Raw genomic sequence first — 27,719 nt, 5'->3', positions numbered from 1 at the left:
GGAAATAATTGTGTTGATTTCCTTACATTGTGTTTTTAGAATGCTCTCCATTAAAGACCAAATATATGTCTAAAAATAATCTTTTATTTTTTGAAGAATTATATAGTTTTATGAGGGCTAAAGTGTTATAGAAATAAGGGTTTTAACATAGAATTATCTTATTGTAGTTTATTGATTTACTGTGCATAGAGTGTTTTGCAAAGCTAAAATTCATGTTATTCAAGCTTTACATTTACAGGCCACTGCTTAATTTTTTTGCAATCTTAGAAAGGATAGATTTAATTTACAATTAGATTTTAGATTGAAATAATAGTGCATCAAGTGTTTTAATGCTAAATCTTCAATATATTCAATTGTATTTTGGGCCACAAAACATAATGCCTGTAAAAATGTCAATCCTTTGACCAATACTGTTTTAAAAATCTCAGTTTGCAGAGAAACCCATGTCATATTTATATTCGACTCATGAGATTTGTCTAGAAGATCAGGTAATTGGAAAAGTACTATTGTTGACAAAATCTTTATCCAGTTCCATGAATGGGAAAAAAAAAGTCACCATTACTTAATAGAGTAATTCATGTGGTCCAGCTAAATCATCATCAAAAGAATTGTTAAGACTATACTTTCAGGGATCATTTCTATAGGCAATGATGGGAGAAATGTGTTTGAAAGTGTCCAAACTCACCAACCACCATGATGAGTTTTAGGGCTTTCTTCTCAGCATGAAGGCAGTTGGCAACTCTGTTTCATACAGATGTTGTTTGCTTTTGATGACTGTGCCTCTTCTTCAACTAGAAGAAGTGGTGGAAGAGAGCTCATTCAGAGTGGTTGATTCTTTAATATCAATAATAGATTACTTGTTTGTTCTCTAAAACCGAGCTTTTGTCAAAATTAGGTGCACTTTAATGTACTTGGGAAATGCATGTGTTGATTTCCTTACATTGTGTTTTTAGAATGCTCTCCATTAAAGACCAAATATATGTCTAAAAATAATCTTTTATTTTTTTAAGAATTATATAGTTTTATGAGGGCTAAAGTGTTATAGAAATAAGGGTTTTAACATAGAATTATCTTATTGTAGTTTATTGTTTTACTGTGCATAGAGTGTTTTGCAAAGCTAAAATTCATGTTATTCAAGCTTTACATTTACAGGCCACTGCTTAATTTTTTTTGCAATCTTAGAAAGGATAGATTTAATTTACAATTAGATTTTAGATTGAAATAATAGTGCATCAAGTGTTTCAATGCTAAATCTTCAATATATTCAATTGTATTTTGGGCCACAAAACATAATGCCTGTAAAAATGTCAATCCTTTGACCAATACTGTTTTAAAAATCTCAGTTTGCAGAGAAACCCATGTCATATTTATATTCGACTCATGAGATTTGTCTAGAAGATCAGGTAATTGGAAAAGTACTATTGTTGACAAAATCTTTATCCAGTTCCATGAATGGGACAAAAAAGTCACCATTACTTAAAAAAGTAATTCATGTGGTCCAGCTAAATCATCATCAAAAGAATTGTTAAGACTATACTTTCAGAGATCATTTCTATAGGCAATGATGGGAGAAATGTGTTTGAAAGTGTCCAAACTCACCAACCACCATGATGAGTTTTAGGGCTTTCTTCTCAGCATGAAGGCAGTTAGCAACTCTGTTTCATACAGATGTTGTTTGCTTTTGATGACTGTGCCTCTTCTTCAACTAGAAGAAGTGGTGGAAGAGAGCTCATTCAGAGTGGTTGATTACTTTCTTTAAAATCAATAATAGATTACTTGTTTGTTCTCTAAAACAGAGCTTTTGTCAAAATTAGGTGCACTTAAATGTACTTGGGAAATGCATGTGTTGATTTTCTTACATTGTGTTTTTAGAATGCTCTCCAGTAAAGAACAAATATCTGTCTAAAAATAATCTTTTATTTTTTGAAGAATTATATAGGTTAATGAGGGCTAAAGTGTTATAAAAATAAGGGTTTTAACATAGAATTATCTTATTGTAGTATATTGTTTTACTGTGCATAGAGTGTTTTGTAAAGCTAAAATTCATGTTATTCAAGCTTTACATTTACAAGCCACTGCTTAATTTTTTTTGCAATCTTAGAAAGGATAGATTTAATTTACAATTAGATTTTAGATTGAAATAATAGTGCATCAAGTGTTTCAATGCTAAATCTTCAATATATTCAATTGTATTTTTGGCCACAAAACATAATGCCTGTAAAAATGTAAATCCTTTGACCAATACTGTTTTAAAAATCTCAGTTTGCAGAGAAACCCATGTCATATTTATATTCGACTCATGAGATTTGTCTAGAAGATCAGGTAATTGGAAAAGTACTATTGTTGACAAAATCTTTATCCAGTTCCATGAATGGGACAAAAAAGTCACCATTACTTAAAAGAGTTTTTCATGTGGTCCAGCTAAATCATCATTAAAAGAATTGTTAAGACTATACTTTCAGGGATCATTTCTATAGGCAATGATGGGAGAAATGTTTTTGAAAGTGTCCAAACTCACCAACCACCATGATGAGTTTTAGGGCTTTCTTCTCAGCATGAAGGCAGTTGGCAACTCTGTTTCATACAGATGTTGTTTGCTTTTGATGACTGTGCCTCTTCTTCAACTAGAAGAAGTGGTGGAAGAGAGCTCATTCAGAGTGGTTGATTACTTTCTTTAATATCAATAATAGATTACTTGTTTGTTCTCTAAAACAGAGCTTTTGTCACAATTAGGTGCACTTAAATCTACTTGTGAAATGCATGTGTTGATTTCCTTACATTGTGTTTTTAGAATGCTCTCCATTAAAGACCAAATATATGTCTAAAAATAATCTTTTATTTTTTTAAGAATTATATAGTTTTATGAGGGCTAAAGTGTTATAGAAATAAGGGTTTTAACATAGAATTATCTTATTGTAGTTTATTGTTTTACTGTGCATAGAGTGTTTTGCAAAGCTAAAATTCATGTTATTCAAGCTTTACATTTACAAGCCACTGCTTAATTTTTTTTGCAATCTTAGAAAGGATAGATTTAATTTACAATTAGATTTTAGATTGAAATAATAGTGCATCAAGTGTTTCAATGCTAAATCTTCAATATATTCAATTGTATTTTTGGACAGAAAACATAATGCCTGTAAAAATGTCAATCCTTTGACCAATACTGTTTTAAAAATCTCAGTTTGCAGAGAAACCCATGTCATATTTATATTCGACTCATGAGATTTGTCTAGAAGATCAGGTAATTGGAAAAGTACTATTGTTGACAAAATCTTTATCCAGTTCCATGAATGGGACAAAAAAGTCACCATTACTTAAAAGAGTAATTCATGTGGTCCAGCTAAATCATCATCAAAAGAATTGTTAAGACTATTCTTTCAGGGATCATTTCTATAGGCAATGATGGGAGAAATGTGTTTGAAAGTGTCCAAACTCACCAACCACCATGATGAGTTTTAGGGCTTTCTTCTCAGCATGAAGGCTGTTGGCAACTCTGTTTCATACAGATGTTGTTTGCTTTTGATGACTGTGCCTCTTCTTCAACTAGAAGAAGTGGTGGAAGAGAGCTCATTCAGAGTGGTTGATTACTTTCTTTAAAATCAATAATAGATTACTTGTTTGTTCTCTAAAACAGAGGTTTTGTCAAAATTAGGTGCACTTAAATGTACTTGGGAAATGCATGTGTTGATTTTCTTACATTGTGTTTTTAGAATGCTCTCCAGTAAAGAACAAATATCTGTCTAAAAATAATCTTTTATTTTTTGAAGAATTATATAGGTTTATGAGGGCTTAAGTGTTATACAAATAAGGGTTTTAACATAGAATTATCTTATTGTAGTATATTGTTTTACTGTGCATAGAGTGTTTTGCAAAGCTAAAATTCATGTTATTCAAGCTTTACGTTTACAAGCCACTGCTTATTTTTTTTTGCAATCTTAGAAAGGATAGATTTAGTTTACAATTAGATTTTAGATTGAAATAATAGTGCATCAAGTGTTTCAATGCTAAATCTTCAATATATTCAATTGTATTTTGGGCCACAAAACATAATGCCTGTAAAAATGTCAATCCTTTGACCAATACTGTTTTAAAAATCTCAATTTGCAGAGAAACCCATGTTATATTTATATTCGACTCATGAGATTTGTCTAGAAGTTCAGGTAATTGGAAAAGTACTATTGTTGACAAAACCTTTATCCAGTTCCATGAATGGGACAAAAAAGTCACCATTCCTTAAAAGAGTAATTCATGTGGTCCAGCTAAATCATCATCAAAAGAATTGTTAAGACTATACTTTCAGGGATCATTTCTATAGGCTATGATGGGAGAAATGTGTTTGTAAGTGTCCAAACTCACCAACCACCATGATGAGTTTTAGGGCTTTCTTCTCAGCATGAAGGAAGTTGGCAACTCTGTTTCATACAGATGTTGTTTGCTTTTGATGACTGTGCCTCTTCTTCAACTAGAAGAAGTGGTGGAAGAGAGCTCATTCAGAGTGGTTGATTACTTTCTTTAATATCAATAATAGATTACTTGTTTGTTATCTAAAACAGAGCTTTTGTCAAAATTAGGTGCACTTTAATGTACTTGGGAAATAAATGTGTTGATTTCCTTACATTGTGTTTTTAGAATGCTCTCCATTAAAGACCAAATATATGTCTAAAAATAATCTTTTATTTTTTGAAGAATTATATAGTTTTATGAGGGCTAAAGTGTTATAGAAATAAGGGTTTTAACATAGAATTATCTTATTGTAGTTTATTGATTTACTGTGCATAGAGTGTTTTGCAAAGCTAAAATTCATGTTATTCAAGCTTTACATTTACAGGCCACTGCTTAATTTTTTTGCAATCTTAGAAAGGATAGATTTAATTTACAATTAGATTTTAGATTGAAATAATAGTGCATCAAGTGTTTTAATGCTAAATCTTCAATATATTCAATTGTATTTTGGGCCACAAAACATAATGCCTGTAAAAATGTCAATCCTTTGACCAATACTGTTTTAAAAATCTCAGTTTGCAGAGAAACCCATGTCATATTTATATTCGACTCATGAGATTTGTCTAGAAGATCAGGTAATTGGAAAAGTACTATTGTTGACAAAATCTTTATCCAGTTCCATGAATGGGAAAAAAAAGTCACCATTACTTAATAGAGTAATTCATGTGGTCCAGCTAAATCATCATCAAAAGAATTGTTAAGACTATACTTTCAGGGATCATTTCTATAGGCAATGATGGGAGAAATGTGTTTGAAAGTGTCCAAACTCACCAACCACCATGATGAGTTTTAGGGCTTTCTTCTCAGCATGAAGGCAGTTGGCAACTCTGTTTCATACAGATGTTGTTTGCTTTTGATGACTGTGCCTCTTCTTCAACTAGAAGAAGTGGTGGAAGAGAGCTCATTCAGAGTGGTTGATTCTTTAATATCAATAATAGATTACTTGTTTGTTCTCTAAAACCGAGCTTTTGTCAAAATTAGGTGCACTTTAATGTACTTGGGAAATGCATGTGTTGATTTCCTTACATTGTGTTTTTAGAATGCTCTCCATTAAAGACCAAATATATGTCTAAAAATAATCTTTTATTTTTTTAAGAATTATATAGTTTTATGAGGGCTAAAGTGTTATAGAAATAAGGGTTTTAACATAGAATTATCTAATTGTAGTTTATTGTTATACTGTGCATAGAGTGTTTTGCAAAGCTAAAATTCATGTTATTCAAGCTTTACATTTACAAGCCACTGCTTAATTTTTTTTGCAATCTTAGAAAGGATAGATTTAATTTACAATTAGATTTTAGATTGAAAAAATAGTGCATCAAGTGTTTCAATGCTAAATCTTCAATATATTCAATTGTATTTTTGGCCACAAAACATAATGCCTGTAATAATGTCAATCCTTTGACCAATACTGTTTTAAAAATCTCAGTTTGCAGAGAAACCCATGTCATATTTATATTCGACTAATGAGATTTGTCTAGAAGATCAGGTAATTGGAAAAGTACTATTGTTGACAAAATCTTTATCCAGTTCCATGAATGGGAAAAAAAAGTCACCATTACTTAATAGAGTAATTCATGTGGTCCAGCTAAATCATCATCAAAAGAATTGTTAAGACTATACTTTCAGGGATCATTTCTATAGGCAATGAGGGGAGAAATGTGTTTGAAAGTGTCCAAACTCACCAACCACCATGATGAGTTTTAGGGCTTTCTTCTCAGCATGAAGGCAGTTGGCAACTCTGTTTCATACAGATGTTGTTTGCTTTTGATGACTGTGCCTCTTCTTCAACTAGAAGAAGTGGTGGAAGAGAGCTCATTCAGAGTGGTTGATTCTTTAATATCAATAATAGATTACTTGTTTGTTCTCTAAAACCGAGCTTTTGTCAAAATTAGGTGCACTTAAATGTACTTGGGAAATGCATGTGTTGATTTTCTTACATTGTGTTTTTAGAATGCTCTCCAGTAAAGAACAAATATCTGTCTAAAAATAATCTTTTATTTTTTGAAGAATTATATAGGTTTATGAGGGCTAAAGTGTTATACAAATAAGGGTTTTAACATAGAATTATCTTATTGTAGTATATTGTTTTACTGTGCATAGAGTGTTTTGCAAAGCTAAAATTCATGTTATTCAAGCTTTACGTTTACAAGCCACTGCTTATTTTTTTTTGCAATCTTAGAAAGGATAGATTTAGTTTACAATTAGATTTTAGATTGAAATAATAGTGCATCAAGTGTTTCAATGCTAAATCTTCAATATATTCAATTGTATTTTGGGCCACAAAACATAATGCCTGTAAAAATGTCAATCCTTTGACCAATACTGTTTTAAAAATCTCAATTTGCAGAGAAACCCATGTTATATTTATATTCGACTCATGAGATTTGTCTAGAAGTTCAGGTAATTGGAAAAGTACTATTGTTGACAAAACCTTTATCCAGTTCCATGAATGGGACAAAAAAGTCACCATTCCTTAAAAGAGTAATTCATGTGGTCCAGCTAAATCATCATCAAAAGAATTGTTAAGACTATACTTTCAGGGATCATTTCTATAGGCTATGATGGGAGAAATGTGTTTGTAAGTGTCCAAACTCACCAACCACCATGATGAGTTTTAGGGCTTTCTTCTCAGCATGAAGGAAGTTGGCAACTCTGTTTCATACAGATGTTGTTTGCTTTTGATGACTGTGCCTCTTCTTCAACTAGAAGAAGTGGTGGAAGAGAGCTCATTCAGAGTGGTTGATTACTTTCTTTAATATCAATAATAGATTACTTGTTTGTTATCTAAAACAGAGCTTTTGTCAAAATTAGGTGCACTTTAATGTACTTGGGAAATAAATGTGTTGATTTCCTTACATTGTGTTTTTAGAATGCTCTCCATTAAAGACCAAATATATGTCTAAAAATAATCTTTTATTTTTTGAAGAATTATATAGTTTTATGAGGGCTAAAGTGTTATAGAAATAAGGGTTTTAACATAGAATTATCTTATTGTAGTTTATTGATTTACTGTGCATAGAGTGTTTTGCAAAGCTAAAATTCATGTTATTCAAGCTTTACATTTACAGGCCACTGCTTAATTTTTTTGCAATCTTAGAAAGGATAGATTTAATTTACAATTAGATTTTAGATTGAAATAATAGTGCATCAAGTGTTTTAATGCTAAATCTTCAATATATTCAATTGTATTTTGGGCCACAAAACATAATGCCTGTAAAAATGTCAATCCTTTGACCAATACTGTTTTAAAAATCTCAGTTTGCAGAGAAACCCATGTCATATTTATATTCGACTCATGAGATTTGTCTAGAAGATCAGGTAATTGGAAAAGTACTATTGTTGACAAAATTTTTATCCAGTTCCATGAATGGGAAAAAAAAGTCACCATTACTTAATAGAGTAATTCATGTGGTCCAGCTAAATCATCATCAAAAGAATTGTTAAGACTATACTTTCAGGGATCATTTCTATAGGCAATGATGGGAGAAATGTGTTTGAAAGTGTCCAAACTCACCAACCACCATGATGAGTTTTAGGGCTTTCTTCTCAGCATGAAGGCAGTTGGCAACTCTGTTTCATACAGATGTTGTTTGCTTTTGATGACTGTGCCTCTTCTTCAACTAGAAGAAGTGGTGGAAGAGAGCTCATTCAGAGTGGTTGATTCTTTAATATCAATAATAGATTACTTGTTTGTTCTCTAAAACCGAGCTTTTGTCAAAATTAGGTGCACTTTAATGTACTTGGGAAATGCATGTGTTGATTTCCTTACATTGTGTTTTTAGAATGCTCTCCATTAAAGACCAAATATATGTCTAAAAATAATCTTTTATTTTTTGAAGAATTATATAGTTTTATCAGGGCTAAAGTGTTATACAAATAAGGGTTTTAACATAGAATTATCTTATTGTAGTATATTGTTTTACTGTGCATAGAGTGTTTTGCAAAGCTAAAATTCATGTTATTCAAGCTTTACATTTACAAGCCACTGCTTAATTTTTTTTTGTAATCTTAGAAAGGATAGATTTAGTTTACAATTAGATTTTAGATTGAAATAATAGTGCATCAAGTGTTTCAATGCTAAATCTTCAATATATTCAATTGTATTTTGGGCCACAAAACATAATGCCTGTAAAAATGTCAATCCTTTGACCAATACTGTTTTAAAAATCTCAGTTTGCAGAGAAACCCATGTTATATTTATATTCGACTCATGAGATTTGTCTAGAAGTTCAGGTAATTGGAAAAGTACTATTGTTGACAAAACCTTTATCCAGTTCCATGAATGGGACAAAAAAGTCACCATTCCTTAAAAGAGTAATTCATGTGGTCCAGCTAAATCATCATCAAAAGTATTGTTAAGACTATACTTTCAGGGATCATTTCTATAGGCTATGATGGGAGAAATGTGTTTGAAAGTGTCCAAACTCACCAACCACCATGATGAGTTTTAGGGCTTTCTTCTCAGCATGAAGGAAGTTGGCAACTCTGTTTCATACAGATGTTGTTTGATTTTGATGACTGTGCCTCTACTTCAACTAGAAGAAGTGGTGGAAGAGAGCTCATTCAGAGTGGTTGATTCTTTTCTATAAAATCAATAATAGATTACTTGTTTGTTCTCTAAATCAGAGCTTTTGTCAAAATTAGGTGCACTTAAATGTACTTGGGAAATGCATGTGTTGATTTCCTTACATTGTGTTTTTAGAATGCTCTCCATTAAAGACCAAATATATGTCTAAAAATAATCTTTTATTTTTTGAAGAATTATATAGTTTTATGAGGGCTAAAGTGTTATAGAAATAAGGGTTTTAACATAGAATTATCTAATTGTAGTTTATTGTTATACTGTGCATAGAGTGTTTTGCAAAGCTAAAATTCATGTTATTCAAGCTTTACATTTACAAGCCACTGCTTAATTTTTTTTGCAATCTTAGAAAGGATAGATTTAATTTACAATTAGATTTTAGATTGAAAAAATAGTGCATCAAGTGTTTCAATGCTAAATCTTCAATATATTCAATTGTATTTTTGGCCACAAAACATAATGCCTGTAATAATGTCAATCCTTTGACCAATACTGTTTTAAAAATCTCAGTTTGCAGAGAAACCCATGTCATATTTATATTCGACTAATGAGATTTGTCTAGAAGATCAGGTAATTGGAAAAGTACTATTGTTGACAAAATCTTTATCCAGTTCCATGAATGGGAAAAAAAAGTCACCATTACTTAATAGAGTAATTCATGTGGTCCAGCTAAATCATCATCAAAAGAATTGTTAAGACTATACTTTCAGGGATCATTTCTATAGGCAATGAGGGGAGAAATGTGTTTGAAAGTGTCCAAACTCACCAACCACCATGATGAGTTTTAGGGCTTTCTTCTCAGCATGAAGGCAGTTGGCAACTCTGTTTCATACAGATGTTGTTTGCTTTTGATGACTGTGCCTCTTCTTCAACTAGAAGAAGTGGTGGAAGAGAGCTCATTCAGAGTGGTTGATTACTTTCTTTAATATCAATAATAGATTACTTGTTTGTTCTCTAAAACAGAGCTTTTGTCAAAATTAGGTGCACTTTAATGTACTTGGGAAATGCATGTGTTGATTTCCTTACATTGTGTTTTTAGAATGCTCTCCATTAAAGACCAAATATATGTCTAAAAATAATCTTTTATTTTTTGAAGAATTATATAGTTTTATGAGGGCTAAAGTGTTATACAAATAAGGGTTTTAACATAGAATTATCTTATTGTAGTATATTGTTTTACTGTGCATAGAGTGTTTTGCAAAGCTAAAATTCATGTTATTCAAGCTTTATGTTTACAAGCCACTGCTTATTTTTTTTTGCAATCTTAGAAAGGATAGATTTAGTTTACAATTAGATTTTAGATTGAAATAATAGTGCATCAAGTGTTTCAATGCTAAATCTTCAATATATTCAATTGTATTTTGGGCCACAAAACATAATGCCTGTAAAAATGTCAATCCTTTGACCAATACTGTTTTAAAAATCTCAGTTTGCAGAGAAACCCATGTTATATTTATATTCGACTCATGAGATTTGTCTAGAAGTTCAGGTAATTGGAAAAGTACTATTGTTGACAAAACCTTTATCCAGTTCCATGAATGGGACAAAAAAGTCACCATTCCTTAAAAGAGTAATTCATGTGGTCCAGCTAAATCATCATCAAAAGAATTGTTAAGACTATACTTTCAGGGATCATTTCTATAGGCAATGATGGGAGAAATGTGTTTGAAAGTGTCCAAACTCACCAACCACCATGATGAGTTTTAGGGCTTTCTTCTCAGCATGAAGGAAGTTGGCAACTCTGTTTCATACAGATGTTGTTTGATTTTGATGACTGTGCCTCTACTTCAACTAGAAGAAGTGGTGGAAGAGAGCTCATTCAGAGTGGTTGATTCTTTTCTATAAAATCAATAATAGATTACTTGTTTGTTCTCTAAATCAGAGCTTTTGTCAAAATTAGGTGCACTTAAATGTACTTGGGAAATGCATGTGTTGATTTCCTTACATTGTGTTTTTAGAATGCTCTCCATTAAAGACCAAATATATGTCTAAAAATAATCTTTTATTTTTTTAAGAATTATATAGTTTTATGAGGGCTAAAGTGTTATAGAAATAAGGGTTTTAACATAGAATTATCTAATTGTAGTTTATTGTTATACTGTGCATAGAGTGATTTGCAAAGCTAAAATTCATGTTATTCAAGCTTTACATTTACAAGCCACTGCTTAATTTTTTTTGCAATCTTAGAAAGGATAGATTTAATTTACAATTAGATTTTAGATTGAAAAAATAGTGCATCAAGTGTTTCAATGCTAAATCTTCAATATATTCAATTGTATTTTTGGCCACAAAACATAATGCCTGTAAAAATGTAAATCCTTTGACCAATACTGTTTTAAAAATCTCAGTTTGCAGAGAAATCCATGTCATATTTATATTCGACTCATGAGATTTGTCTAGAAGATCAGGTAATTGGAAAAGTACTATTGTTGACAAAATCTTTATCCAGTTCCATGAATGGGAAAAAAAAGTCACCATTACTTAATAGAGTAATTCATGTGGTCCAGCTAAATCATCATCAAAAGAATTGTTAAGACTATACTTTCAGGGATCATTTCTATAGGCAATGATGGGAGAAATTTGTTTGAAAGTGTCCAAACTCACCAACCACCATGATGAGTTTTAGGGCTTTCTTCTCAGCATGAAGGCAGTTGGCAACTCTGTTTCATACAGATGTTGTTTGCTTTTGATGACTGTGCCTCTTCTTCAACTAGAAGAAGTGGTGGAAGAGAGCTCATTCAGAGTGGTTGATTACTTTCTTTAATATCAATAATAGATTACTTGTTTGTTCTCTAAATCAGAGCTTTTGTCAAAATTAGGTGCACTTTAATGTACTTGGGAAATGCATGTGTTGATTTCCTTACATTGTGTTTTTAGAATGCTCTCCATTAAAGACCAAATATATGTCTAAAAATAATCTTTTTTTTTTGAAGAATTATATAGTTTTATGAGGGCTAAAGTGTTATAGAAATAAGGGTTTTAACATAGAATTATCTTATTGTAGTTTATTGTTTTACTGTGCATAGAGTGTTTTGCAAAGCTAAAATTCATGTTATTCAAGCTTTACATTTACAGGCCACTGCTTAATTTTTTTTGCAATCTTAGAAAGGATAGATTTAATTTACAATTAGATTTTAGATTGAAATAATAGTGCATCAAGTGTTTTAATTCTAAATCTTCAATATATTCAATTGTATTTTGGGCCACAAAACATAATGCCTGTAAAAATGTCAATCCTTTGACCAATACTGTTTTTAAAATCTCAGTTTGCAGAGAAACCCATGTCATATTTATATTCGACTCATGAGATTTGTCTAGAAGATCAGGTAATTGGAAAAGTACTATTGTTGACAAAATCTTTATCCAGTTCCATGAATGGGAAAAAAAAGTCACCATTACTTAATAGAGTAATTCATGTGGTCCAGCTAAATCATCATCAAAAGAATTGTTAAGACTATACTTTCAGGGATCATTTCTATAGGCAATGATGGGAGAAATGTGTTTGAAAGTGTCCAAACTCACCAACCACCATGATGAGTTTTAGGGCTTTCTTCTCAGCATGAAGGCAGTTGGCAACTCTGTTTCATACAGATGTTGTTTGCTTTTGATGACTGTGCCTCTTCTTCAACTAGAAGAAGTGGTGGAAGAGAGCTCATTCAGAGTGGTTGATTCTTTAATATCAATAATAGATTACTTGTTTGTTCTCTAAAACAGAGCTTTTGTCAAAATTAGGTGCACTTTAATGTAGTTGGGAAATGCATGTGTTGATTTCCTTACATTGTGTTTTTAGAATGCTCTCCATTAAAGACCAAATATATGTCTAAAAATAATCTTTTATTTTTTGAAGAATTATATAGTTTTATCAGGGCTAAAGTGTTATACAAATAAGGGTTTTAACATAGAATTATCTTATTGTAGTATATTGTTTTACTGTGCATAGAGTGTTTTGCAAAGCTAAAATTCATGTTATTCAAGCTTTACGTTTACAAGCCACTGCTTATTTTTTTTTGTAATCTTAGAAAGGATAGATTTAGTTTACAATTAGATTTTAGATTGAAATAATAGTGCATCAAGTGTTTCAATGCTAAATCTTCAATATATTCAATTGTATTTTGGGCCACAAAACATAATGCCTGTAAAAATGTCAATCCTTTGACCAATACTGTTTTAAAAATCTCAGTTTGCAGAGAAACCCATGTTATATTTATATTCGACTCATGAGATTTGTCTAGAAGTTCAGGTAATTGGAAAAGTACTATTGTTGACAAAACCTTTATCCAGTTCCATGAATGGGACAAAAAAGTCACCATTCCTTAAAAGAGTAATTCATGTGGTCCAGCTAAATCATCATCAAAAGAATTGTTAAGACTATACTTTCAGGGATCATTTCTATAGGCAATGATGGGAGAAATGTGTTTGAAAGTGTCCAAACTCACCAACCACCATGATGAGTTTTAGGGCTTTCTTCTCAGCATGAAGGCAGTTGGCAACCCTGTTTCATACAGATGTTGTTTGCTTTTGATGACTGTGCCTCTTCTTCAACTAGAAGAAGTGGTGGAAGAGAGCTCATTCAGAGTGGTTGATTACTTTCTTTAATATCAATAATAGATTACTTGTTTGTTCTCTAAAACAGAGCTTTTGTCAAAATTAGGTGCACTTTAATGTACTTGGGAAATGCATGTGTTGATTTCCTTACATTGTGTTTTTAGAATGCTCTCCATTAAAGACCAAATATATGTCTAAAAATAATCTTTTATTTTTTGAAGAATTATATAGTTTTATGAGGGCTAAAGTGTTATACAAATAAGGGTTTTAACATAGAATTATCTTATTGTAGTATATTGTTTTACTGTGCATAGAGTGTTTTGCAAAGCTAAAATTCATGTTATTCAAGCTTTATGTTTACAAGCCACTGCTTATTTTTTTTTGCAATCTTAGAAAGGATAGATTTAGTTTACAATTAGATTTTAGATTGAAATAATAGTGCATCAAGTGTTTCAATGCTAAATCTTCAATATATTCAATTGTATTTTGGGCCACAAAACATAATGCCTGTAAAAATGTCAATCCTTTGACCAATACTGTTTTAAAAATCTCAGTTTGCAGAGAAACCCATGTTATATTTATATTCGACTCATGAGATTTGTCTAGAAGTTCAGGTAATTGGAAAAGTACTATTGTTGACAAAACCTTTATCCAGTTCCATGAATGGGACAAAAAAGTCACCATTCCTTAAAAGAGTAATTCATGTGGTCCAGCTAAATCATCATCAAAAGAATTGTTAAGACTATACTTTCAGGGATCATTTCTATAGGCTATGATGGGAGAAATGTGTTTGAAAGTGTCCAAACTCACCAACCACCATGATGAGTTTTAGGGCTTTCTTCTCAGCATGAAGGAAGTTGGCAACTCTGTTTCATACAGATGTTGTTTGATTTTGATGACTGTGCCTCTACTTCAACTAGAAGAAGTGGTGGAAGAGAGCTCATTCAGAGTGGTTGATTCTTTTCTATAAAATCAATAATAGATTACTTGTTTGTTCTCTAAATCAGAGCTTTTGTCAAAATTAGGTGCACTTAAATGTACTTGGGAAATGCATGTGTTGATTTCCTTACATTGTGTTTTTAGAATGCTCTCCATTAAAGACCAAATATATGTCTAAAAATAATCTTTTATTTTTTTAAGAATTATATAGTTTTATGAGGGCTAAGGTGTTATAGAAATAAGGGTTTTAACATAGAATTATCTAATTGTAGTTTATTGTTATTCTGTGCATAGAGTGTTTTGCAAAGCTAAAATTCATGTTATTCAAGCTTTACATTTACAAGCCACTGCTTAATTTTTTTTGCAATCTTAGAAAGGATAGATTTAATTTACAATTAGATTTTAGATTGAAAAAATAGTGCATCAAGTGTTTCAATGCTAAATCTTCAATATATTCAATTGTATTTTGGGCCACAAAACATAATGCCTGTAAAAATGTAAATCCTTTGACCAATACTGTTTTAAAAATCTCAGTTTGCAGAGAAACCCATGTCATATTTATATTCGACTCATGAGATTTGTCTAGAAGATCAGGTAATTGGAAAAGTACTATTGTTGACAAAATCTTTATCCAGTTCCATGAATGGGAAAAAAAAGTCACCATTACTTAATAGAGTAATTCATGTGGTCCAGCTAAATCATCATCAAAAGAATTGTTAAGACTATACTTTCAGGGATCATTTCTATAGGCAATGATGGGAGAAATGTGTTTGAAAGTGTCCAAACTCACCAACCACCATGATGAGTTTTAGGGCTTTCTTCTCAGCATGAAGGCAGTTGGCAACTCTGTTTCATACAGATGTTGTTTGCTTTTGATGACTGTGCCTCTTCTTCAACTAGAAGAAGTGGTGGAAGAGAGCTCATTCAGAGTGGTTGATTACTTTCTTTAATATCAATAATAGATTACTTGTTTGTTCTCTAAAACAGAGCTTTTGTCAAAATTAGGTGCACTTTAATGTACTTGGGAAATGCATGTGTTGATTTCCTTACATTGTGTTTTTAGAATGCTCTCCATTAAAGACCAAATATATGTCTAAAAATAATCTTTTATTTTTTGAAGAATTATATAGTTTTATGAGGGCTAAAGTGTTATACAAATAAGGGTTTTAACATAGAATTATCTTATTGTAGTATATTGTTTTACTGTGCATAGAGTGTTTTGCAAAGCTAAAATTCATGTTATTCAAGCTTTATGTTTACAAGCCACTGCTTATTTTTTTTTGCAATCTTAGAAAGGATAGATTTAGTTTACAATTAGATTTTAGATTGAAATAATAGTGCATCAAGTGTTTCAATGCTAAATCTTCAATATATTCAATTGTATTTTGGGCCACAAAACATAATGCCTGTAAAAATGTCAATCCTTTGACCAATACTGTTTTAAAAATCTCAGTTTGCAGAGAAACCCATGTTATATTTATATTCGACTCATGAGATTTGTCTAGAAGTTCAGGTAATTGGAAAAGTACTATTGTTGACAAAACCTTTATCCAGTTCCATGAATGGGACAAAAAAGTCACCATTCCTTAAAAGAGTAATTCATGTGGTCCAGCTAAATCATCATCAAAAGAATTGTTAAGACTATACTTTCAGGAATCATTTCTATAGGCTATGATGGGAGAAATGTGTTTGAAAGTGTCCAAACTCACCAACCACCATGATGAGTTTTAGGGCTTTCTTCTCAGCATGAAGGCAATTGGCAACTCTGTTTCATACAGATGTTGTTTGCTTTTGATGACTGTGCCTCTTCTTCAACTAGAAGAAGTGGTGGAAGAGAGCTCATTCAGAGTGGTTGATTACTTTCTTTAATATCAATAATAGATTACTTGTTTGTTCTCTAAATCAGAGCTTTTGTCAAAATTAGGTGCACTTAAATGTACTTGGGAAATGCATGTGTTGATTTCCTTACATTGTGTTTTTAGAATGCTCTCCATTAAAGACCAAATATATGTCTAAAAATAATCTTTTATTTTTTTAAGAATTATATAGTTTTATGAGGGCTAAAGTGTTATAGAAATAAGGGTTTTAACATAGAATTATCTAATTGTAGTTTATTGTTATACTGTGCATAGAGTGTTTTGCAAAGCTAAAATTCATGTTATTCAAGCTTTACATTTACAAGCCACTGCTTAATTTTTTTTGCAATCTTAGAAAGGATAGATTTAATTTACAATTAGATTTTAGATTGAAAAAATAGTGCATCAAGTGTTTCAATGCTAAATCTTCAAAATATTCAATTGAATTTTTGGCCACAAAACATAATGCCTGTAAAAATGTCAATCCTTTGACCAATACTGTTTTAAAAATCTCAGTTTGCAGAGAAACCCATGTCATATTTATATTCGACTCATGAGATTTGTCTAGAAGATGAGGTAATTGGAAAAGTACTATTGTTGACAAAATCTTTATCCAGTTCCATGAATGGGAAAAAAAAGTCACCATTACTTAATAGAGTAATTCATGTGGTCCAGCTAAATCATCATCAAAAGAATTGTTAAGACTATACTTTCAGGGATCATTTCTATAGGCAATGATGGGAGAAATGTGTTTGAAAGTGTCCAAACTCACCAACCACCATGATGAGTTTTAGGGCTTTCTTCTCAGCATGAAGGCAGTTGGCAACTCTGTTTCATACAGATGTTGTTTGCTTTTGATGACTGTGCCTCTTCTTCAACTAGAAGAAGTGGTGGAAGAGAGCTCATTCAGAGTGGTTGATTACTTTCTTTAATATCAATAATAGATTACTTGTTTGTTCTCTAAAACAGAGCTTTTGTCAAAATTAGGTGCACTTTAATGTACTTGGGAAATGCATGTGTTGATTTCCTTACATTGTGTTTTTAGAATGCTCTCCATTAAAGACCAAATATATGTCTAAAAATAATCTTTTATTTTTTGAAGAATTATATAGTTTTATGAGGGCTAAAGTGTTATAGAAATAAGGGTTTTAACATAGAATTATCTTATTGTAGTTTATTGTTTTACTGTGCATAGAGTGTTTTGCAAAGCTAAAATTCATGTTATTCAAGCTTTACATTTACAGGCCACTGCTTAATTTTTTTTGCAATCTTAGAAAGGATAGATTTAATTTACAATTAGATTTTAGATTGAAATAATAGTGCATCAAGTGTTTTAATGCTAAATCTTCAATATATTCAATTGTATTTTGGGCCACAAAACATAATGCCTGTAAAAATGTCAATCCTTTGACCAATACTGTTTTAAAAATCCCAGTTTGCAGAGAAACCCATGTCATATTTATATTCGACTCATGAGATTTGTCTAGAAGATCAGGTAATTGGAAAAGTACTATTGTTGACAAAATCTTTATCCAGTTCCATGAATGGGACAAAAAAGTCACCATTACTTAAAAGAGTAATTCATGTGGTCCAGCTAAATCATCATCAAAAGAATTGTTAAGACTATACTTTCAGGGATCATTTCTATAGGCAATGATGGGAGAAATGTGTTTGATAGTGTCCAAACTCACCAACCACCATGATGAGTTTTAGGGTTTTCTTCTCAGCATGAAGGCAGTTGGCAACTCTGTTTCATACAGATGTTGTTTGCTTTTGATGACTGTGCCTCTTCTTCAACTAGAAGAAGTGGTGGAAGAGAGCTCATTCAGAGTGGTTGATTACTTGTTTGTTCTCTAAAACAGAGGTTTTGTCAAAATTAGGTGCACTTAAATGTACTTGGGAAATGCATGTGTTGATTTTCTTACATTGTGTTTTTAGAATGCTCTCCAGTAAAGAACAAATATCTGTCTAAAAATAATCTTTTATTTTTTGAAGAATTATATAGGTTTATGAGGGCTAAAGTGTTATACAAATAAGGGTTTTAATATAGAATTATCTTATTGTAGTATATTGTTTTACTGTGCATAGAGTGTTTTGCAAAGCTAAAATTCATGTTATTCAAGCTTTACGTTTACAAGCCACTGCTTATTTTTTTTTGCAATCTTAGAAAGTATAGATTTAGTTTACAATTAGATTTTAGATTGAAATAATAGTGCATCAAGTGTTTCAATGCTAAATCTTCAATATATTCAATTGTATTTTGGGACACAAAACATAATGCCTGTAAAAATGTCAATCCTTTGACCAATACTGTTTTAAAAATCTCAGTTTGCAGAGAAACCCATGTTATATTTATATTCGACTCATGAGATTTGTCTAGAAGTTCAGGTAATTGGAAAAGTACTATTGTTGACAAAACCTTTATCCAGTTCCATGAATGGGACAAAAAAGTCACCATTCCTTAAAAGAGTAATTCATGTGGTCCAGCTAAATCATCATCAAAAGAATTGTTAAGACTATACTTTCAGGGATCATTTCTATAGGCAATGATGGGAGAAATGTGTTTGAAAGTGTCCAAACTCACCAACCACCATGATGAGTTTTAGGGCTTTCTTCTCAGCATGAAGGCAGTTGGCAACTCTGTTTCATACAGATGTTGTTTGCTTTTGATGACTGTGCCTCTTCTTCAACTAGAAGAAGTGGTGGAAGAGAGCTCATTCAGAGTGGTTGATTCCTTTCTTTAAAATCAATAATAGTTTACTTGTTTGTTCTCTAAAACAGAGCTTTTGTCAAAATTAGATGCACTTAAATGTACTTGGGAAATGCATGTGTTGATTTCCTTACATTGTGTTTTTAGAATGCTCTCCAGTAAAGAACAAATATCTGTCTAAAAATAATCTTTTATTTTTTTAAGAATTATATAGGTTTATGAGGGCTAAAGTGTTATACAAATAAGGGTTTTAACATAGAATTATCTTATTGTAGTATATTGTTTTACTGTGCATAGAGTGTTTTGCAAAGCTAAAATTCATGTTCTTCAAGCTTTACGTTTACAAGCCACTGCTTATTTTTTTTTTCAATCTTAGAAAGGATAGATTTAATTTACAATTAGATTTTAGATTGAAATAATAGTGCATCAAGTGTTTCAATGCTAAATCTTCAATATATTCAATTGTATTTTTGGCCACAAAACATAATGCCTGTAAAAATGTCAATCCTTTGACCAATACTGTTTTAAAAATCTCAGTTTGCAGAGAAACCCATGTCATATTTATATTCGACTCATGAGATTTGTCTAGAAGATCAGGTAATTGGAAAAGTACTGTTGTTGACAAAATCTTTATCCAGTTCCATGAATGGGACAAAAAAAGTCACCATTACTTAAAAGAGTAATTCATGTGGTCCAGCTAAATCATCATCAAAAGAATTGTTAAGACTATACTTTCAGGGATCATTTCTATAGGCAATGATGGGAGAAATGTGTTTGAAAGTGTCCAAACTCACCAACCACCATGATGAGTTTTAGGGCTTTCTTCTCAGCATGAAGGCAGTTGGCAACTCTGTTTCATACAGATGTTGTTTGCTTTTGATGACTGTGCCTCTTCTTCAACTAGAAGAAGTGGTGGAAGAGAGCTCATTCAGAGTGGTTGATTACTTTCAATAAAATCAATAATAGATTACTTTTTTGTTCTCTAAAACAGAGGTTTTGTCAAAATTAGGTGCACTTAAATGTACTTTGGAAATGCATGTGTTGATTTTCTTACATTGTGTTTTTAGAATGCTCTCCAGTAAAGAACAAATATCTGTCTAAAAATAATCTTTTATTTTTTGAAGAATTATATAGGTTTATGAGGGCTAAAGTGTTATAGAAATAAGGGTTTTAACATAGAATTATCTAATTGCAGTTTATTGTTATACTGTGCATAGAGTGTTTTGCAAAGCTAAAATTCATGTTATTCAAGCTTTACATTTACAAGCCACTGCTTAATTTTTTTTGCAATCTTAGAAAGGATAGATTTAATTTACAATTAGATTTTAGATTGATAAAATAGTGCATCAAGTGTTTCAATGCTAAATCTTCAATATATTCAATTGTATTTTTGGCCACAAAACATAATGCCTGTAAAAATGTCAATCCTTTGACCAATACTGTTTTAAAAATCTCAGTTTGCAGAGAAACCCATGTCATATTTATATTCGACTCATGAGATTTGTCTAGAAGATGAGGTAATTGGAAAAGTACTATTGTTGACAAAATCTTTATCCAGTTCCATGAATGGGAAAAAAAAGTCACCATTACTTAATAGAGTAATTCATGTGGTCCAGCTAAATCATCATCAAAAGAATTGTTAAGACTATACTTTCAGGGATCATTTCTATAGGCAATGATGGGAGAAATGTGTTTGAAAGTGTCCAAACTCACCAACCACCATGATGAGTTTTAGGGCTTTCTTCTCAGCATGAAGGCAGTTGGCAACTCTGTTTCATACAGATGTTGTTTGCTTTTGATGACTGTGCCTCTTCTTCAACTAGAAGAAGTGGTGGAAGAGAGCTCATTCAGAGTGGTTGATTACTTTCTTTAATATCAATAATAGATTACTTGTTTGTTCTCTAAAACAGAGCTTTTGTCAAAATTAGGTGCACTTTAATGTACTTGGGAAATGCATGTGTTGATTTCCTTACATTGTGTTTTTAGAATGCTCTCCATTAAAGACCAAATATATGTCTAAAAATAATCTTTTATTTTTTGAAGAATTATATAGTTTTATGAGGGCTAAAGTGTTATAGAAATAAGGGTTTTAACATAGAATTATCTTATTGTAGTTTATTGTTTTACTGTGCATAGAGTGTTTTGCAAAGCTAAAATTCATGTTATTCAAGCTTTACATTTACAGGCCACTGCTTAATTTTTTTTGCAATCTTAGAAAGGATAGATTTAATTTACAATTAGATTTTAGATTGAAATAATAGTGCATCAAGTGTTTTAATGCTAAATCTTCAATATATTCAATTGTATTTTGGGCCACAAAACATAATGCCTGTAAAAATGTCAATCCTTTGACCAATACTGTTTTAAAAATCGCAGTTTGCAGAGAAACCCATGTCATATTTATATTCGACTCATGAGATTTGTCTAGAAGATCAGGTAATTGGAAAAGTACTATTGTTGACAAAATCTTTATCCAGTTCCATGAATGGGACAAAAAAGTCACCATTACTTAAAAGAGTAATTCATGTGGTCCAGCTAAATCATCATCAAAAGAATTGTTAAGACTATACTTTCAGGGATCATTTCTATAGGCAATGATGGGAGAAATGTGTTTGATAGTGTCCAAACTCACCAACCACCATGATGAGTTTTAGGGTTTTCTTCTCAGCATGAAGGCAGTTGGCAACTCTGTTTCATACAGATGTTGTTTGCTTTTGATGACTGTGCCTCTTCTTCAACTAGAAGAAGTGGTGGAAGAGAGCTCATTCAGAGTGGTTGATTACTTGTTTGTTCTCTAAAACAGAGGTTTTGTCAAAATTAGGTGCACTTAAATGTACTTGGGAAATGCATGTGTTGATTTTCTTACATTGTGTTTTTAGAATGCTCTCCAGTAAAGAACAAATATCTGTCTAAAAATAATCTTTTATTTTTTGAAGAATTATATAGGTTTATGAGGGCTAAAGTGTTATACAAATAAGGGTTTTAACATAGAATTATCTTATTGTAGTATATTGTTTTACTGTGCATAGAGTGTTTTGCAAAGCTAAAATTCATGTTATTCAAGCTTTACGTTTACAAGCCACTGCTTATTTTTTTTTGCAATCTTAGAAAGGATAGATTTAGTTTACAATTAGATTTTAGATTGAAATAATAGTGCATCAAGTGTTTCAATGCCAAATCTTCAATATATTCAATTGTATTTTGGGACACAAAACATAATGCCTGTAAAAATGTCAATCCTTTGACCAATACTGTTTTAAAAATCTCAGTTTGCAGAGAAACCCATGTTATATTTATATTCGACTCATGAGATTTGTCTAGAAGTTCAGGTAATTGGAAAAGTACTATTGTTGACAAAACCTTTATCCAGTTCCATGAATGGGACAAAAAAGTCACCATTCCTTAAAAGAGTAATTCATGTGGTCCAGCTAAATCATCATCAAAAGAATTGTTAAGACTATACTTTCAGGGATCATTTCTATAGGCAATGATGGGAGAAATGTGTTTGAAAGTGTCCAAACTCACCAACCACCATGATGAGTTTTAGGGCTTTCTTCTCAGCATGAAGGCAGTTGGCAACTCTGTTTCATACAGATGTTGTTTGCTTTTGATGACTGTGCCTCTTCTTCAACTAGAAGAAGTGGTGGAAGAGAGCTCATTCAGAGTGGTTGATTCCTTTCTTTAAAATCAATAATAGTTTACTTGTTTGTTCTCTAAAACAGAGCTTTTGTCAAAATTAGATGCACTTAAATGTACTTGGGAAATGCATGTGTTGATTTCCTTACATTGTGTTTTTAGAATGCTCTCCAGTAAAGAACAAATATCTGTCTAAAAATAATCTTTTATTTTTTTAAGAATTATATAGGTTTATGAGGGCTAAAGTGTTATACAAATAAGGGTTTTAACATAGAATTATCTTATTGTAGTATATTGTTTTACTGTGCATAGAGTGTTTTGCAAAGCTAAAATTCATGTTCTTCAAGCTTTACGTTTACAAGCCACTGCTTATTTTTTTTTTCAATCTTAGAAAGGATAGATTTAATTTACAATTAGATTTTAGATTGAAATAATAGTGCATCAAGTGTTTCAATGCTAAATCTTCAATATATTCAATTGTATTTTTGGCCACAAAACATAATGCCTGTAAAAATGTCAATCCTTTGACCAATACTGTTTTAAAAATCTCAGTTTGCAGAGAAACCCATGTCATATTTATATTCGACTCATGAGATTTGTCTAGAAGATCAGGTAATTGGAAAAGTACTGTTGTTGACAAAATCTTTATCCAGTTCCATGAATGGGACAAAAAAAGTCACCATTACTTAAAAGAGTAATTCATGTGGTCCAGCTAAATCATCATCAAAAGAATTGTTAAGACTATACTTTCAGGGATCATTTCTATAGGCAATGATGGGAGAAATGTGTTTGAAAGTGTCCAAACTCACCAACCACCATGATGAGTTTTAGGGCTTTCTTCTCAGCATGAAGGCAGTTGGCAACTCTGTTTCATACAGATGTTGTTTGCTTTTGATGACTGTGCCTCTTCTTCAACTAGAAGAAGTGGTGGAAGAGAGCTCATTCAGAGTGGTTGATTACTTTCTTTAAAATCAATAATAGATTACTTTTTTGTTCTCTAAAACAGAGGTTTTGTCAAAATTAGGTGCACTTAAATGTACTTTGGAAATGCATGTGTTGATTTTCTTACATTGTGTTTTTAGAATGCTCTCCAGTAAAGAACAAATATCTGTCTAAAAATAATCTTTTATTTTTTGAAGAATTATATAGGTTTATGAGGGCTAAAGTGTTATACAAATAAGGGTTTTAACATAGAATTATCTTATTGTAGTATATTGTTTTACTGTGCATAGAGTGTTTTGCAAAGCTAAAATTCATGTTATTCAAGCTTTACGTTTACAAGCCACTGCTTATTTTTTTTTGCAATCTTAGAAAGTATAGATTTAGTTTACAATTAGATTTTAGATTGAAATAATAGTGCATCAAGTGTTTCAATGCTAAATCTTCAATATATTCAATTGTATTTTGGGACACAAAACATAATGCCTGTAAAAATGTCAATCCTTTGACCAATACTGTTTTAAAAATCTCAGTTTGCAGAGAAACCCATGTTATATTTATATTCGACTCATGAGATTTGTCTAGAAGTTCAGGTAATTGGAAAAGTACTATTGTTGACAAAACCTTTATCCAGTTCCATGAATGGGACAAAAAAGTCACCATTCCTTAAAAGAGTAATTCATGTGGTCCAGCTAAATCATCATCAAAAGAATTGTTAAGACTATACTTTCAGGGATCATTTCTATAGGCAATGATGGGAGAAATGTGTTTGAAAGTGTCCAAACTCACCAACCACCATGATGAGTTTTAGGGCTTTCTTCTCAGCATGAAGGCAGTTGGCAACTCTGTTTCATACAGATGTTGTTTGCTTTTGATGACTGTGCCTCTTCTTCAACTAGAAGAAGTGGTGGAAGAGAGCTCATTCAGAGTGGTTGATTCCTTTCTTTAAAATCAATAATAGTTTACTTGTTTGTTCTCTAAAACAGAGCTTTTGTCAAAATTAGATGCACTTAAATGTACTTGGGAAATGCATGTGTTGATTTCCTTACATTGTGTTTTTAGAATGCTCTCCAGTAAAGAACAAATATCTGTCTAAAAATAATCTTTTATTTTTTTAAGAATTATATAGGTTTATGAGGGCTAAAGTGTTATACAAATAAGGGTTTTAACATAGAATTATCTTATTGTAGTATATTGTTTTACTGTGCATAGAGTGTTTTGCAAAGCTAAAATTCATGTTCTTCAAGCTTTACGTTTACAAGCCACTGCTTATTTTTTTTTTCAATCTTAGAAAGGATAGATTTAATTTACAATTAGATTTTAGATTGAAATAATAGTGCATCAAGTGTTTCAATGCTAAATCTTCAATATATTCAATTGTATTTTTGGCCACAAAACATAATGCCTGTAAAAATGTCAATCCTTTGACCAATACTGTTTTAAAAATCTCAGTTTGCAGAGAAACCCATGTCATATTTATATTCGACTCATGAGATTTGTCTAGAAGATCAGGTAATTGGAAAAGTACTGTTGTTGACAAAATCTTTATCCAGTTCCATGAATGGGACAAAAAAAGTCACCATTACTTAAAAGAGTAATTCATGTGGTCCAGCTAAATCATCATCAAAAGAATTGTTAAGACTATACTTTCAGGGATCATTTCTATAGGCAATGATGGGAGAAATGTGTTTGAAAGTGTCCAAACTCACCAACCACCATGATGAGTTTTAGGGCTTTCTTCTCAGCATGAAGGCAGTTGGCAACTCTGTTTCATACAGATGTTGTTTGCTTTTGATGACTGTGCCTCTTCTTCAACTAGAAGAAGTGGTGGAAGAGAGCTCATTCAGAGTGGTTGATTACTTTCTTTAAAATCAATAATAGATTACTTTTTTGTTCTCTAAAACAGAGGTTTTGTCAAAATTAGGTGCACTTAAATGTACTTGGGAAATGCATGTGTTGATTTTCTTACATTGTGTTTTTAGAATGCTCTCCAGTAAAGAACAAATATCTGTCTAAAAATAATCTTTTATTTTTTGAAGAATTATATAAGTTTATGAGGGCTAAAGTGTTATACAAATAAGGGTTTTAACATAGAATTATCTTATTGTAGTATATTGTTTTACTGTGCATAGAGTGTTTTGCAAAGCTAAAATTCATGTTATTCAAGCTTTACGTTTACAAGCCACTGCTTATTTTTTTTTGCAATCTTAGAAAGGATAGATTTAGTTTACAATTAGATTTTAGATTGAAATAATAGTGCATCAAGTGTTTCAATGCTAAATCTTCAATATATTCAATTGTATTTTGGGACACAAAACATAATGCCTGTAAAAATGTCAATCCTTTGACCAATACTGTTTTAAAAATCTCAGTTTGCAGAGAAACCCATGTTATATTTATATTCGACTCATGAGATTTGTCTAGAAGTTCAGGTAATTGGAAAAGTACTATTGTTGACAAAACCTTTATCCAGTTCCATGAATGGGACAAAAAAGTCACCATTCCTTAAAAGAGTAATTCATGTGGTCCAGCTAAATCATCATCAAAAGAATTGTTAAGACTATACTTTCAGGGATCATTTCTATAGGCAATGATGGGAGAAATGTGTTTGAAAGTGTCCAAACTCACCAACCACCATGATGAGTTTTAGGGCTTTCTTCTCAGCATGAAGGCAGTTGGCAACTCTGTTTCATACAGATGTTGTTTGCTTTTGATGACTGTGCCTCTTCTTCAACTAGAAGAAGTGGTGGAAGAGAGCTCATTCAGAGTGGTTGATTCCTTTCTTTAAAATCAATAATAGTTTACTTGTTTGTTCTCTAAAACAGAGCTTTTGTCAAAATTAGATGCACTTAAATGTACTTGGGAAATGCATGTGTTGATTTCCTTACATTGTGTTTTTAGAATGCTCTCCAGTAAAGAACAAATATCTGTCTAAAAATAATCTTTTATTTTTTTAAGAATTATATAGGTTTATGAGGGCTAAAGTGTTATACAAATAAGGGTTTTAACATAGAATTATCTTATTGTAGTATATTGTTTTACTGTGCATAGAGTGTTTTGCAAAGCTAAAATTCATGTTCTTCAAGCTTTACGTTTACAAGCCACTGCTTATTTTTTTTTTCAATCTTAGAAAGGATAGATTTAATTTACAATTAGATTTTAGATTGAAATAATAGTGCATCAAGTGTTTCAATGCTAAATCTTCAATATATTCAATTGTATTTTTGGCCACAAAACATAATGCCTGTAAAAATGTCAATCCTTTGACCAATACTGTTTTAAAAATCTCAGTTTGCAGAGAAACCCATGTCATATTTATATTCGACTCATGAGATTTGTCTAGAAGATCAGGTAATTGGAAAAGTACTGTTGTTGACAAAATCTTTATCCAGTTCCATGAATGGGACAAAAAAAGTCACCATTACTTAAAAGAGTAATTCATGTGGTCCAGCTAAATCATCATCAAAAGAATTGTTAAGACTATACTTTCAGGGATCATTTCTATAGGCAATGATGGGAGAAATGTGTTTGAAAGTGTCCAAACTCACCAACCACCATGATGAGTTTTAGGGCTTTCTTCTCAGCATGAAGGCAGTTGGCAACTCTGTTTCATACAGATGTTGTTTGCTTTTGATGACTGTGCCTCTTCTTCAACTAGAAGAAGTGGTGGAAGAGAGCTCATTCAAAGTGGTTGATTACTTTCTTTAAAATCAATAATAGATTACTTTTTTGTTCTCTAAAAAAGAGGTTTTGTCAAAATTAGGTGCACTTAAAAGTACTTTGGAAATGCATGTGTTGATTTTCTTACATTGTGTTTTTAGAATGCTCTCCAGTAAAGAACAAATATCTGTCTAAAAATAATCTTTTATTTTTTGAAGAATTATATAGGTTTATGAGGGCTAAAGTGTTATAGAAATAAGGGTTTTAACATAGAATTATCTTATTGTAGTTTATTGTTTTACTGTGCATAGAGTGTTTTGCAAAGCTAAAATTCATGTTATTCAAG

General features: G+C 31.4%; 30 non-coding genes across 30 annotated transcripts; all 30 read left to right on the top strand.

Annotated features, from left to right (window-relative positions):
* The first annotated feature begins 613 nt into the window (after window positions 1-613).
* Window positions 614-829, top strand: LOC148539411 (small nucleolar RNA U3). Its single transcript, XR_015870620.1, has one exon. It is a non-coding gene; the product is annotated as a small nucleolar RNA U3 (small nucleolar RNA).
* A 698-nt stretch (window positions 830-1,527) lies between these two features.
* LOC148539410 (small nucleolar RNA U3) lies at window positions 1,528-1,743 on the top strand. Its single transcript, XR_015870798.1, has one exon. It is a non-coding gene; the product is annotated as a small nucleolar RNA U3 (small nucleolar RNA).
* A 703-nt stretch (window positions 1,744-2,446) lies between these two features.
* Window positions 2,447-2,662, top strand: LOC148539409 (small nucleolar RNA U3). The gene has a single exon (XR_015870782.1). It is a non-coding gene; the product is annotated as a small nucleolar RNA U3 (small nucleolar RNA).
* Window positions 2,663-3,365: 703 nt separating this feature from the next.
* LOC148539408 (small nucleolar RNA U3) lies at window positions 3,366-3,581 on the top strand. Its single transcript, XR_015870805.1, has one exon. It is a non-coding gene; the product is annotated as a small nucleolar RNA U3 (small nucleolar RNA).
* Window positions 3,582-4,284: 703 nt separating this feature from the next.
* LOC148539407 (small nucleolar RNA U3) lies at window positions 4,285-4,500 on the top strand. Its single transcript, XR_015870525.1, has one exon. It is a non-coding gene; the product is annotated as a small nucleolar RNA U3 (small nucleolar RNA).
* A 702-nt stretch (window positions 4,501-5,202) lies between these two features.
* On the top strand, window positions 5,203-5,418 carry LOC148539406 (small nucleolar RNA U3). Its single transcript, XR_015870618.1, has one exon. It is a non-coding gene; the product is annotated as a small nucleolar RNA U3 (small nucleolar RNA).
* Window positions 5,419-6,116: 698 nt separating this feature from the next.
* On the top strand, window positions 6,117-6,332 carry LOC148539405 (small nucleolar RNA U3). The gene has a single exon (XR_015870940.1). It is a non-coding gene; the product is annotated as a small nucleolar RNA U3 (small nucleolar RNA).
* A 698-nt stretch (window positions 6,333-7,030) lies between these two features.
* Window positions 7,031-7,246, top strand: LOC148539404 (small nucleolar RNA U3). Its single transcript, XR_015870523.1, has one exon. It is a non-coding gene; the product is annotated as a small nucleolar RNA U3 (small nucleolar RNA).
* A 702-nt stretch (window positions 7,247-7,948) lies between these two features.
* Window positions 7,949-8,164, top strand: LOC148539403 (small nucleolar RNA U3). The gene has a single exon (XR_015870616.1). It is a non-coding gene; the product is annotated as a small nucleolar RNA U3 (small nucleolar RNA).
* Window positions 8,165-8,863: 699 nt separating this feature from the next.
* On the top strand, window positions 8,864-9,079 carry LOC148539402 (small nucleolar RNA U3). The gene has a single exon (XR_015870991.1). It is a non-coding gene; the product is annotated as a small nucleolar RNA U3 (small nucleolar RNA).
* A 703-nt stretch (window positions 9,080-9,782) lies between these two features.
* On the top strand, window positions 9,783-9,998 carry LOC148539401 (small nucleolar RNA U3). Its single transcript, XR_015870938.1, has one exon. It is a non-coding gene; the product is annotated as a small nucleolar RNA U3 (small nucleolar RNA).
* A 703-nt stretch (window positions 9,999-10,701) lies between these two features.
* On the top strand, window positions 10,702-10,917 carry LOC148539400 (small nucleolar RNA U3). The gene has a single exon (XR_015871020.1). It is a non-coding gene; the product is annotated as a small nucleolar RNA U3 (small nucleolar RNA).
* A 703-nt stretch (window positions 10,918-11,620) lies between these two features.
* On the top strand, window positions 11,621-11,836 carry LOC148539399 (small nucleolar RNA U3). Its single transcript, XR_015870519.1, has one exon. It is a non-coding gene; the product is annotated as a small nucleolar RNA U3 (small nucleolar RNA).
* A 702-nt stretch (window positions 11,837-12,538) lies between these two features.
* LOC148539398 (small nucleolar RNA U3) lies at window positions 12,539-12,754 on the top strand. The gene has a single exon (XR_015870613.1). It is a non-coding gene; the product is annotated as a small nucleolar RNA U3 (small nucleolar RNA).
* A 698-nt stretch (window positions 12,755-13,452) lies between these two features.
* Window positions 13,453-13,668, top strand: LOC148539397 (small nucleolar RNA U3). The gene has a single exon (XR_015870854.1). It is a non-coding gene; the product is annotated as a small nucleolar RNA U3 (small nucleolar RNA).
* Window positions 13,669-14,371: 703 nt separating this feature from the next.
* Window positions 14,372-14,587, top strand: LOC148539396 (small nucleolar RNA U3). The gene has a single exon (XR_015870990.1). It is a non-coding gene; the product is annotated as a small nucleolar RNA U3 (small nucleolar RNA).
* Window positions 14,588-15,290: 703 nt separating this feature from the next.
* LOC148539395 (small nucleolar RNA U3) lies at window positions 15,291-15,506 on the top strand. The gene has a single exon (XR_015870611.1). It is a non-coding gene; the product is annotated as a small nucleolar RNA U3 (small nucleolar RNA).
* A 703-nt stretch (window positions 15,507-16,209) lies between these two features.
* On the top strand, window positions 16,210-16,425 carry LOC148539394 (small nucleolar RNA U3). Its single transcript, XR_015870831.1, has one exon. It is a non-coding gene; the product is annotated as a small nucleolar RNA U3 (small nucleolar RNA).
* A 703-nt stretch (window positions 16,426-17,128) lies between these two features.
* On the top strand, window positions 17,129-17,344 carry LOC148539393 (small nucleolar RNA U3). The gene has a single exon (XR_015870609.1). It is a non-coding gene; the product is annotated as a small nucleolar RNA U3 (small nucleolar RNA).
* Window positions 17,345-18,047: 703 nt separating this feature from the next.
* On the top strand, window positions 18,048-18,263 carry LOC148539392 (small nucleolar RNA U3). The gene has a single exon (XR_015870826.1). It is a non-coding gene; the product is annotated as a small nucleolar RNA U3 (small nucleolar RNA).
* A 677-nt stretch (window positions 18,264-18,940) lies between these two features.
* LOC148539391 (small nucleolar RNA U3) lies at window positions 18,941-19,156 on the top strand. The gene has a single exon (XR_015870608.1). It is a non-coding gene; the product is annotated as a small nucleolar RNA U3 (small nucleolar RNA).
* Window positions 19,157-19,860: 704 nt separating this feature from the next.
* Window positions 19,861-20,076, top strand: LOC148539390 (small nucleolar RNA U3). Its single transcript, XR_015870606.1, has one exon. It is a non-coding gene; the product is annotated as a small nucleolar RNA U3 (small nucleolar RNA).
* Window positions 20,077-20,779: 703 nt separating this feature from the next.
* Window positions 20,780-20,995, top strand: LOC148539389 (small nucleolar RNA U3). Its single transcript, XR_015870603.1, has one exon. It is a non-coding gene; the product is annotated as a small nucleolar RNA U3 (small nucleolar RNA).
* A 703-nt stretch (window positions 20,996-21,698) lies between these two features.
* Window positions 21,699-21,914, top strand: LOC148539388 (small nucleolar RNA U3). Its single transcript, XR_015870824.1, has one exon. It is a non-coding gene; the product is annotated as a small nucleolar RNA U3 (small nucleolar RNA).
* Window positions 21,915-22,591: 677 nt separating this feature from the next.
* On the top strand, window positions 22,592-22,807 carry LOC148539387 (small nucleolar RNA U3). Its single transcript, XR_015870601.1, has one exon. It is a non-coding gene; the product is annotated as a small nucleolar RNA U3 (small nucleolar RNA).
* A 704-nt stretch (window positions 22,808-23,511) lies between these two features.
* LOC148539386 (small nucleolar RNA U3) lies at window positions 23,512-23,727 on the top strand. The gene has a single exon (XR_015870599.1). It is a non-coding gene; the product is annotated as a small nucleolar RNA U3 (small nucleolar RNA).
* Window positions 23,728-24,430: 703 nt separating this feature from the next.
* On the top strand, window positions 24,431-24,646 carry LOC148539385 (small nucleolar RNA U3). The gene has a single exon (XR_015870597.1). It is a non-coding gene; the product is annotated as a small nucleolar RNA U3 (small nucleolar RNA).
* A 704-nt stretch (window positions 24,647-25,350) lies between these two features.
* LOC148539384 (small nucleolar RNA U3) lies at window positions 25,351-25,566 on the top strand. The gene has a single exon (XR_015870595.1). It is a non-coding gene; the product is annotated as a small nucleolar RNA U3 (small nucleolar RNA).
* A 703-nt stretch (window positions 25,567-26,269) lies between these two features.
* On the top strand, window positions 26,270-26,485 carry LOC148539383 (small nucleolar RNA U3). The gene has a single exon (XR_015870592.1). It is a non-coding gene; the product is annotated as a small nucleolar RNA U3 (small nucleolar RNA).
* A 704-nt stretch (window positions 26,486-27,189) lies between these two features.
* On the top strand, window positions 27,190-27,405 carry LOC148539382 (small nucleolar RNA U3). Its single transcript, XR_015870891.1, has one exon. It is a non-coding gene; the product is annotated as a small nucleolar RNA U3 (small nucleolar RNA).
* Window positions 27,406-27,719: the final 314 nt, after the last annotated feature.

This window comes from Taudactylus pleione, unplaced genomic scaffold (genome assembly GCF_031769625.1).
Source record: "Taudactylus pleione unplaced genomic scaffold, aTauple2 ptg000026l, whole genome shotgun sequence".
NCBI classification, from domain to species: Eukaryota; Metazoa; Chordata; class Amphibia; order Anura; family Myobatrachidae; genus Taudactylus; species Taudactylus pleione.
This window is presented reverse-complemented; position numbering and strand designations above follow the sequence as displayed.